Source organism: Ruditapes philippinarum, unplaced genomic scaffold, assembly GCF_026571515.1.
Source record: "Ruditapes philippinarum isolate M1 unplaced genomic scaffold, ASM2657151v2 ctg2115_1_1_1_1, whole genome shotgun sequence".
In the NCBI taxonomy this organism is placed as follows: domain Eukaryota; kingdom Metazoa; phylum Mollusca; class Bivalvia; order Venerida; family Veneridae; genus Ruditapes; species Ruditapes philippinarum.
Window position 1 is genome coordinate 167,377 of NW_026857411.1, and position 11,728 is coordinate 179,104.

The following is an 11,728-nucleotide window of genomic DNA, read 5'->3' on the forward strand; positions in this document are numbered from 1 at the left end:
TGACACAGTATAGGTCATATGACGTTCCAGCTTCACTGGTAGAGGAAGACCTCAGGTGCCCTTCCGTGAGTAGAACAAGCAACATCCCGTAAACTAGCTGGAAAGCTTCCTCACATGAAAGAATCCAAAGTCCCTGTAGGGATTCGAACCCACAGCGGTGAAGGGCAAGTGGTTTGAAGTCAACAACCTTAACCACTCGGCCACGGACGCCCCTCTTTGGCTGTTAAAAGTGCAACAGTGTAGACCATGATCAGTTACCCTACACCTGGTCTGCAATGGCCACACTGGTAAAATCATTTACTGTCAGCAGGTAAAGGATTGCACTAGGGCAAATTAGGCCACACCCACCTACAGTATCAAATATTGCATGCTGGGAAAATATAAAAAATATTCTGCTGCACTTGTACAAGACTTCTCTGATAACAGGAAGAAATTTGTCAAACTTTTTTATCTTTGCCACAAGCCAGATTATAGGGGAATAAAACCAGATAAGACATAATAAAACATACAATATGAATAATTATACCCTTGCAAATATCTTATACAAAGACAGTCTCTGGTAAAACTCAAAGAACATAACAATATAAAACCTACATAACAAATGATACAGTCTAAATAAATGCATATATCTGCTTTGATCATGAATTACAGTCAAACTTGTGAACAAAGGACACCAAAGGGAGTGGTCCAAATCAACATTATTATTTTAAAAAGATCCAGTGCCTGTCTGAATTACTATAAATAAATTTTTGGCGGAACTTCAGAAACCATCGACCACGATAGGACAAAGAAGCTGTACTATACATTACTTGATATGTTTTAATTGTTACAAATTAACAGTGTGCTTTTATTAAATAAATCACTATTTTCTACCCAAAAGACAATTGAATCTAATTAAGATATATATTGGTGAAAACCCAGAAGCAACAAGATATGTGTACATATTGGCCAAAGAAAAAGAGTAATTTTGAAGGAAAGAGTATTTTAGGGGAAAATGGTACTTTCGTTTAAGATTCATTTATTAGTAAATAAATTACTTTTTTTCTGCCCCAAAGACTGTCAATTGAACCTAATCAAGGTAATATTACTACAAGATTCAATGAGATTACATTCTGTTATAAAACAAATCTATATAATACCACACACAACAATCATCATAAAATTGTCTCTTTTCTGCCACTTATTTGTTGTGAGCACTGCATTTTTCTGTCAAAGAATTGCATTTGTTTGGCAATATAGAGCCAAATTAGAGACCATATTACCATATCAACTAAATTAAAGACTATATATGGGATTATAGAAGTGTCTCCTTGCTGGAATTATTCCAAAGATCCAATATTACATGCAACTCTCTCTTATCTTATCCTTGACTTCTATAATACACTCAGATAGACAGTTTGAAGAAATTGTAAATTTATTCAAAAATCCATGTAATATTTACAATTGCTTTATGCAGACTGAACGACTAAATCTAGTATTTTTCATACATTTCATCATAGTATAAGGCATATTTTTCCAATAAACCGCTCATGAAGACAAATGAACTGCCGTTAGTCAAGGGGATGAATAAGTGGACTATTGTCCTATTTAGGTGGTCTTTTGTTCCTTTGGGCTTTTGCCCTTATGAGCCTTAAAATTGTCCTGCTATGGAAAATGAGGAATGTTTGTTGATTTAACTATGATCTGTTACTAAAACAACAGTCCAGACAAGCAAAGGTGAGTACAGCAGAGCACAGCACAATGCAGCACACAAAGTACATTTAAGTACATAAAGAGTTCAAACTGCTGTAAGATAAATTTCACAGCACAGTAAAGCTGTGTTAAACTGTGTAATACACAAAAAAACACAAAAACCTTTACATGCTGTATCTACACCATACCACAACATATCACAGCAAAGCAAAGCAGTTCAGACCTTTGCAGTATGCACAGTACACAAAAGGCTTCATTACTGCTTTTCAGTCCATATTTGCATGCAATTTTTTTTAGGAAATTTTTAAGTATTTGTATTTACAAATATCCTATCAAAAATATATTTTTTTTTTAAAGTTATAATTTTATTTTTACATAACATTTTTTTAAAGCCACAAAGCTTCCATAATCCGCATTACAACTTAAAACTGCCAGAATTTTCTTTCGCATTTCAATAGCACTGATAAGCTCTAGTGTACAGTAAAAACATGAAACACAAACAGTGCACAGAACAGACACTGTACAGAACAGTCAAGCATATTGCTGCTTAGCACAGCACAGAACAGAATAGCACAGAACAACATAACAACAAAATACAACCAGTAAATAAATTGCATTAATTCATCATTACACCACATACTTCACAACAGTCCAAAAAACATAAGGCTTTTGAGCTGGTCAATAAGATACTGTATTCTTTTCTTAAATTACTTTCCAATACAATGTAGTTGCCAATGTCATACACAATGACAATATTGTTAATGTCATCCTTAATGTTGGAGACAATATCGCAGACATCTTCAGAACGATGGTAATGGTTTAACAATGAAACATGCTCATTCTGGAACAATGGCTTTTCTATTTGGATGGTAATAACCAGATACTTTTCAATACTTTCCATTGTCTGTTATCGGAAAGAAAATGCTTCTTGTAATCATTATAGAGTTAGAAATCTTTCTCAATCGTCTTCTTATGCCAATAACCGATTGTCAAAATAAATAATATCAGTATCGGCAGACGTACCCATCTCCTTCTCAATATAAAAGAAATACACATAAAATCTTACAATGAGAATTAGTTTTATTATAGCAAAAGAAAAACAATTAAATGAAATATGTTCTGTCCAAACATACACCCATCAGTTCAAAGTGTTTCATTCATATTGAAGTGTATATCAGTTTTTATTATGTTTTGTCTACAAATATATACTGTAACCAGACACGGGGAGGGGGTAATATTCTAAGCAAATCGGACAATATTGTATGAAATTGAGCTGAAGGAAAAGTGACGATTGCAAATGTGATAACATATATACACTCTGATATAATTTTATTGCTATGTTGTATACTATATACTTTAACACAAATCATCAATGAGGAAGCTATCCAGCTAGCTTACGGAATGTCGGTGGTTCTACTCAGGTGCCCATTCGTGCCTGAAATAATGCACGGAAGGGCACCTGAGGTCTTCCTCCACCAGTAAAGCTGGAACGTCGCGATATGACCTACACTGTGTCGATGTGACGTAAAACCCAAAACAAACAAACAAAACATATCATCAACGTCACTAACATTTAAAATTTCGTATCATTACAGGAGAACCATTAAGGTCAAAATTTCCCAGCCTAAAAACATTTAAAAATTTGAAATTCTTATATAGATCAAGTGAAGCATGAACAAATCTGCAAAGAAAAATGAAGAACTATATATTGGGATTTAACCCTTTCGCTACCAGAGGGTTATTTATTTATTTATCACCTATTTGCCAGAAGGTTTTCTAAGAAATTACTATATTATTAATTAATATAATTATTATTATTTGTTATTAGTATTATAATAATTATATATGTTTCCAAATCTGCTAGTATATAATAATTATTGTCGATGGTATAATTATCTATATATTTATTTATTATTATAATTATTATTATTATTATAGAAACGGCAAAAGCCGTCCATATGGCAAATACACCGAAAATAATAGGGATGGCATATGCCGTCCCTATGGCAGTGAAAGGGTTAAATAGAATATATTTTTTGGGGCCCGAACCCTGCCATTGTGTATCATGTCTTTAGCTGATAATTTCCTATACCACTGGTATACCATTGTTTCCCCCAACACAATGTGCCGCTATATAATCATGTAGTCAAATATTTCTCACAAAACTTCAGGCAAATTTTCTCTATTTGGACATTAACTTATATATAACATCATTTGTTTGAATCTATCATTCTTTTGTCTTGAGAAAAATGCATATATCTACCCCAAGAGACTTGCCGTATTTACTCAATTAAGGGAATAGTTACAGGGAAGATATTTTTCTTTTCTCTGGATAAATCAATTTTTCTTTGCCCGTTGGTCATTTTTGGTGAAATTAGTGTTATCATGCAACATTGGTATATTCTAAACTTTCCCATTCCATGCATATTTGGTAAAAGAGCAAAGCTGAAACCTAAAATAGAGCAACTTTAAAGTGGATTGTTCTAAGATGGACACATTTTCCATAAATTCTTCAAATATTGATAAAAGCAATAGAAATGTATAATTTGGATATTCAAAATCATCGTAACTGCTGCATGATAACAGTTCGAAATGATTTTATATGAACATTTATAATAATAATATTTTGTTCTAGAACATTTTATTATCTTCTATATAAATATATGTAATATCAGATCATGTATCTCAATTACTTGCAAACAACAGCCATATATAATTCTTTTAAGGTTACTATTCTTCAATACTAAATTCTATCACCGTAATAATAATTCATTGCATCATATACCTTCCATTATAGACTAATTCACTTTAAACCATGTTGAAATATAATGCTTACCATATTACTTTGTCAGAGAAGAGCTTTTACTTTCAAAGAACTTATCAATACACTAGTTACCAATGTTCATTTCCTCCCTCTTTAATCCTTATAAGCATTCTGAATATATTTAGTTTAAACATATTTATTCAAGCTCGATTGCAAACAAGTTATTGCAACTTATATTAATCACTTGCAAGTCTGCTACCTGGAACCAACCACTGTACTGGTGTTGAATGACGACCCAAGTAGGTCTAGGACCCTTGGGTTGATAGGCAGACACCTTAACCATCTGGATCCGGTTGTTCAAAACATTGGTTAGTGTTAACCAGTGGTTAAATTCATTAGCCTCTGGTTAAATTTTGTCCGTTGGATAAATTCTGTTGCTCAAAACTTATCCAACGGATAAAATGCGTTATCCAGTGGTTAACTTTAACCAGTCCGAGGACCACTGGATAATGCCCTTAACCAGTGGTTAGCCACTAAACCATAAAAACTTGTTTGAAACCAGATTTTTCTTACAAATATATGTTTTTATTACCCTTCCAGATTTTTTCCGCCTTTTTGATTGGATATTGATCACCCGAAAGAAATTGATATTACCGAGCCAGACGGGTAATATACACACTAAATTTCCCCGTTGGGTACCCCACGTTCTAAACAACATGCGCTCTGACGATGCGCGTACGGTTTGATTTTACACGATGTAAATTCCGATTTACAAGCACTTTTTAACTGTCAAATGATAAATATTTACCAAAATAGAGTAATCATACATATTCTCATCAGTATTGAAAACAAATATGACCTTGTGAAAGCTTGATATTAATTCCAAAAAAGTGTGTACAACAGACTACTCCTTTTCTCTTGTTTAAATTCGTTATGTTCTAAAGAAAATATGTCATGTATTTATGTGACGTCATGTAGTGATGAAGGGGTACCCTAAAGGAAATCTTATTTCGACGTTTCATTTGAAGAAGCAATGTTTTATTTTAAAATCGTCTTAACTCACCAGGGGAAGGGTAATAAAATTATTATTTTGGTTTTGGAGTGATAGTCAGGCGAGGGTGATATAAAATCTTGGCAGGTAATATATCCACATATATCACTCCAAAACCAAAATAACATATAATATGTTTTCATATGAAATGCATAGGATTAAATTGAAACATTTCTGAAAAAGTGCTTTTATAACGCTTTTTCAACCTCAATTTGTTGTTGTTGTAGTTCAGAAAATTCAGTTATAAACAGTCATAACTTTCTTATTTTTTAATAAAACATACAAGACTTAGTGTCAGTACTCATTTTCTTAGTTAGAACATTACCCATCTAATGGAAGTAATTTCAATTCAAAATTTGGAAAAAAATTGTTTTTGAATTTTTTGACCTATGTGTGTCTAAGGGAAAAATAGATCTATCGATACTTTTAGGCATTTGATATACTTTTGCTTTATTCCAAAAACATGAAAGCACAAAACATTCAAAATTAAGTCTTTGGGAGCTTCCTGACTATTAGAAGTTTATTACTCATCAATAAATCAGCCATTTTGTTTCCAGAATCACTAACCGGCCCTGTTGCATTGTGGTACTTAACCAGTGGATAAATACGCAATCCACTGGTTAGGTAGCCAGGGTACTATCCAACTGTCGAACAATGAAATTTCATCCACTGGATAGCTGGCCGCTGGTTGAGGATTTAACCAGTGGATAAGCTATCCATTGGTTAATTTTAACCAATGTTTTGAACAACCCGGTGCAGGCCACCACTCACTTCTAGATATATTACATGGACTTGTCAATCTTTCAATCCTGATGAAACCACTTATCTTTTTTTCTTTTTCGCTTTTTTTTTAATCAAATTATATGTTGACTAAATAGCAAACAGTGCAGACCATGATCTGATGGCATGGATCATAAGCTTGATCTGAACTGTCACATACCGGTAGGTATAAACAGTAGCTGCTGCTTACTTCTATATTGTTCTACTGGCATGCATATTATTTTCATGGCCTACTCTGCCACACGGAAAACTCAAAACTCTTTTACCCTCCAGAAAGATTTACTTAGTAATACCAGCAAATATTGTCCAACCAAAGCAATACCAAAATTGTCTATAACTGTAAGAAATGTGTATAAGTAAAATATTGTATAAGTTTATCCCATCCAGACATTGGCAAAGATTGATAATTGATACATCATCCAAGTAGATGTGTTACAATGGTAAAATAAAATATCAATGATCTCTTCCTTGAAGTATTGTAATAATCTACAAATATTACAGACATCATCAATAGCCCGATGATGTATTGACAATATGTTCACTGATAGATAGTCATAATGTTCTATGCTTTTTTTTCATTCACATACCGGTATATATGTTTTTAGGGGTAGGGTTAACAATATTAAGGTCATTTTGCAACTTAATAGAAGAAGGAAGACCTAAGGTGCCCCTGCATACATATTTCAGGCACAAACAGGCTTCCTAGTATAAGCACCCATCTTCCAGTGAACTATAAGTTTTTGAACCATGTGATGCACCAATAGAAATCATTATCCGATCCAATTTAATCAATTCAGATTCCATTTCCAGAGTCACAAAATCCATATCAAATGCATACTGTACCCCACATAGCCTAGTTTTCATTTTCAGAGTCCAAAAATTCATATCAATTCCTTATTGTACTTTAAGTAACAATGTTCTGTAAAATATAAAAAAATGTGAAATAAAGATGTAATTATACATTGTTTAGTACAATACCAATTCTATTGGACTCGTACACAGCTGCAAAACCTATATCAGACACAGCTTGTACCTCGTCCAATATAGGTTTGACAGCTTTGTACTCCTCCAAAAGAATTCAGTATTGTACTCAACAACGTATAATTAACCTCAAAATACATATTTTACTACCATGCTAAATTTGTAGAATAGATTTGTGGTGCTTAATAATTTTAACTTTTGATCAAATTTTAGTTCTAACAAGTTAATATCAATACAAATGCAGGTGCCTCCACAAAAGAATCGGAGTGATGAAAAAAAAGGAGTCTGAAAATTTGTGAATTTCATTCTGATGAAAGCAAAAAAAATACTAACATCCGAAACTTCATCATTCATCTTGTTTGACAAGGAAAAATCGACCAGATTTTATTAAGTTTGTCTAGGTACATCTAGAAAATCAGACAAAGTTTCGAGAAATTAAATTACAGAGGTGTAATTGTCACATATACCAATAGCAAAAGGAATATTTCTAGCCACTAAATGATATTTATTTCGTCTAGTACATCGTCAAACCGAAATAGCTACTATATAATACCGATTCATATTGGTGGAGCAATTGTTCAATTGCTCGGAACAGTTTTCGTCTGGCAGATTTGTTTGATTTGAACAATTCAGTTATACAGACAGTATTATATTAATCACTTTTTTTTTGGCAATAATCTTTTCAGGCAGATAAATATCACTAGCACTTGTCTCCAGATATTGCTTGAATTGTCTAATCATATTCCTACACTTCAACAGTTCTCAAAGTTAAAAGTTTAAATTAACATTTTTCTAAGTCAAATCGTATATATGCAAATGTCAGAATTGCTATACATTTAGAACTCTATATTATTCATATCACAAGACATTTTAATAAATTATAATCTAATAAATGAAGTGCTTAAAATAACTAATGAAAGAAATTGGAATCTTTCTTTACCTCTCAGAAAAGCTTAGTAAGTCCATGCCACAAGTATGCCACATTTGATTTGATTTTCTAATCATTATTTGATTGTTTTTTTTTTGTTCGGTTTTACTGTACATCAACACAGTTTAGGTCATATGGCACCGAAACAGGAATGATGATTTTGGCTATTATCTCGGGTGTTACAAACTTCAAAACACCAGCGGTCAAAACCACCTCACCTGCTAGAGATCATGGATGCATAGACTACAGTTATTCAAACCTATTTAGTCGCCTCTTTCCATCGGTGGCTACAATTCTTATGATAATAGCAAATAAAAACAAATAATAGCAGCCCCTCAGCTAAATTATTAGAAATTTAATATTAAGTACCTTTAAAAGACAATTGACTGAGTTTCTATGTCACAGCAGAAAAAAATCTTTAAGAAAACAAACTTTGTGGTTTTTAAAAGTAAATCTGCCAAAGCTGACGTCTGGAGAGGGTATATTTTTTTTTTTCTTGACTAGAAGACCTGTGAAGAATGTCATACCCAATAATTCTGAAGATGTGGGTAGGGCATATAATGAAGATAAAGTAAAGTGAAATGAATATGAAGTGTCATATGTAAGCTGTACATTTCTACTTAACGTTAACGAGCATCTCTTGGCATATAGAGATATATAGATAGCAGCAGAAGCCACTTGAAGCCACAAGTATGCCCCCATCAATATGCCATGCTGCTTAAAAAAAGTACATGTGAGGAAATTATCTGTAAAAAATTCATATTGCCAGACTTTTCCCATACTTAGTAGATTTGTTAAGAAAAGTTGCTTTGCTCAGAGAACCCTCAGTGAAAACTTGAAATAATTTAAAAACAAAAATTCTATGTATTCCTAAAATTGACAAGGCCTGTCATAAAGTAACTTTGTTTACCCGCCTGTGATGCAATTTAGGGTAGGGTAACAGGGTAGGTAGTTTTTCAAGTATTTTTTATTATCCAACACATATTTTTATATCATAAATATTTAGATTAAAAAAAATGGAAACAAATATTTATTTTTAGCATTAATTTTAAGTTCAAATAGAATGAACTATGTTTGTTCTCATTGACAGTTTCTGCTTACATGTTAAAAATATTATACCAAAAGAATACCAAAAGAATAATTTTTTTATAACACTGGTCTTACTTAAGAGCCTGACCTTCCTATATTGAATCTTATATTCAGGAGAGTTGATTTTGCTTTATAATTTACACTTTTTTCTGCAGATTTAAATATCATTCCAAACCTACACTGTGTAAATCATACAAAAATACTCAAACCCAGACACGTTAATCATACAACAATTTAGTATACAACATTATAAAACTAATACTGCCAAAACTGACAAAAGTAACAAATCCAAATATGTAAAATATGAAATATTAATTTGAAGAATATGGAATAATTATGTATATCTTGTAATATTAACTGACTGGTAAAATTACTGCATTATAAATACACTGTCAAATTATTTGTCTTATAAATTGAAATTAATTTCCATTTTAAAAGTACAATGTGAAATTGTATCTATAATACTGTATCATTAATATAGACATGGAATATTTAATAATGTTCTTATTCATTATAAAATAGAAATTCTTAAATTGTAACACTGTAACATAGGTCTCTTTAGCCTGCAAATTTAAAGTTGTTTCATTTTTCTTATCTATAAATGTAACAATTACAGTGTGTGTTCGAATCTCACTGGGGATGTTGACTTTTTTTCCATGCAAGAGAGCCTATTTATCATATGATTCAATAATTTTACCTGATCCAATAATTCTTACATGATACCATGATCCAATAATTCTTACATGATCCAATAATTCTTACATGATCCAATAATTGTTGTTGCATGTTCCAATTAATGTTTGCACATGATCAAAAAATTATTACCTTATCAATAAATAATGTTGCATAATTCAATATATGTTGCATGATCCAATATATGTTATATAATCCAATAACCATTACATGATCCAAATAATGGTCACATGATCCAATACTTAAAGCTTACATACAATAGTAGTTCAGGTAATACAAATGTTTTTGGTTGCCTGACATTGTGCATGGTCTTTCTTAAACAAAACAAATCTTGGGAATCAGTGAAAGCTTTCCTACCCCCATCCCCATCCCCACCCCTATCCCCACTGCTACAAAAAAGCATAATGATTAAAGATGTACATACCAACTGCATGAGCTTACATTATCCAGAAAGCATAGAAACTAGTTTGCTTAAACAATAATATGGAAATGGTCTATACAGACTAAAATTTTGAAGAAAACTATCAATATAAAATACAGTCAAAATTATAGTGGTTGCCAAAGTAACTGTCTACAGTAGTCTAAGTAACACGCCCAAAATTTCATTAAGCCATCGTAATAGTTAAACATAATTACAGTATTTACAGAGATATAAATTTCTGTAATATGTCATAAAGTCTATATAAGCCTGCTGTGAAAATGACTGACAACTTGAGAAAAGTCACTAAATCCCCGCACTAAATAAATAACTAACCCTAGTGTAAAGACGGTTACAATATTTACTATGCAATGTCCATGTTTTTAAGGATATTGCATAACTTAATTATTGGTTAGCTTATGTCACAAATTGTATTTGAACAGCCAGACGATATAAACAGATAATTTAGGTAACAATCAGATCGGTAGGGGACAATGGGTAAAGATAAAGAACAAGAAACTGAAAGTCTTTACTGTCAAGAGACAATAGGTACAGACCATTGTTCCAAAGATATTGCTCTTCAAAACGAAGGGAGAAAAATAACTCCTCTTCAAAAAAACGAAGGAAAGAAAAAAGTGAAAGAACTCTTCAAAAAAGGAGACAAAAAGACCAGACCCATTTCCTGTTTCCAAACAGACAGTATGACAGGAAAGAAATGTCATTCACAAGTACAAAACACAATTTTCAAATGAAAATTCCCATAAAAAGGATGTTTTTTAAAGACAGTGCATTGTATAAATTGTTGAAAATATAAAGAAAACAATCTGCGTCTGCTCACAAACAATGGAAGTAGGAGAGCGCTTTGCCAAAAAAGCCACTGAACATCTTTTGTTATCTATTTAACACTAGTAAAACAAAAGAAGTTACCTACCTTAGACAGCAGACGATCAAAACTATGCTATAATAATCATATCCACTTTTTCTCTGGGGGTTTTCAATATACGCCCACTGAAAAAAATATGAACAAATAATATACAAATTTTAGTGTTATAACAAAAAATTATTTTATCCCTCATGGAATGAGCACATATTTTCTGAACCTATTATTTTTTCTAAAAAAAATATATGAAATTAAAATACCTATAGATGTCACAAAAAAAGCAAAAAAAAAATTTCTTTCATCTCAAATATTTTTTTTTTTCACTAAGTCTTTCTTTTTCTTCAAAATTTTAGCAGTTTGAGTGGTGTGACATTGAAATTGTCACATAAATGGAAATATTTAAACTGCCATTTGACATTATAATCAGTTTGCACCAGTATCTTTTGTTAGGC

The 11,728-nt window shown here is 31.9% G+C and overlaps 1 protein-coding gene across 1 annotated transcript in view; it reads right to left on the reverse strand.

Annotated features, from left to right (window-relative positions):
- LOC132749646 (protocadherin gamma-A11-like) overlaps positions 1–11,412 on the reverse strand; it is a 122,291-nt gene extending 110,879 nt beyond the window's left edge. Inside the window, exon 1 of the mRNA XM_060739492.1 lies at positions 11,328–11,412. The gene's annotated coding sequence lies outside the window, so the exon portion shown is untranslated. The remainder of the gene's footprint in view (positions 1–11,327) is intronic.
- Between the last annotated feature and the right edge of the window lie 316 nt (positions 11,413–11,728).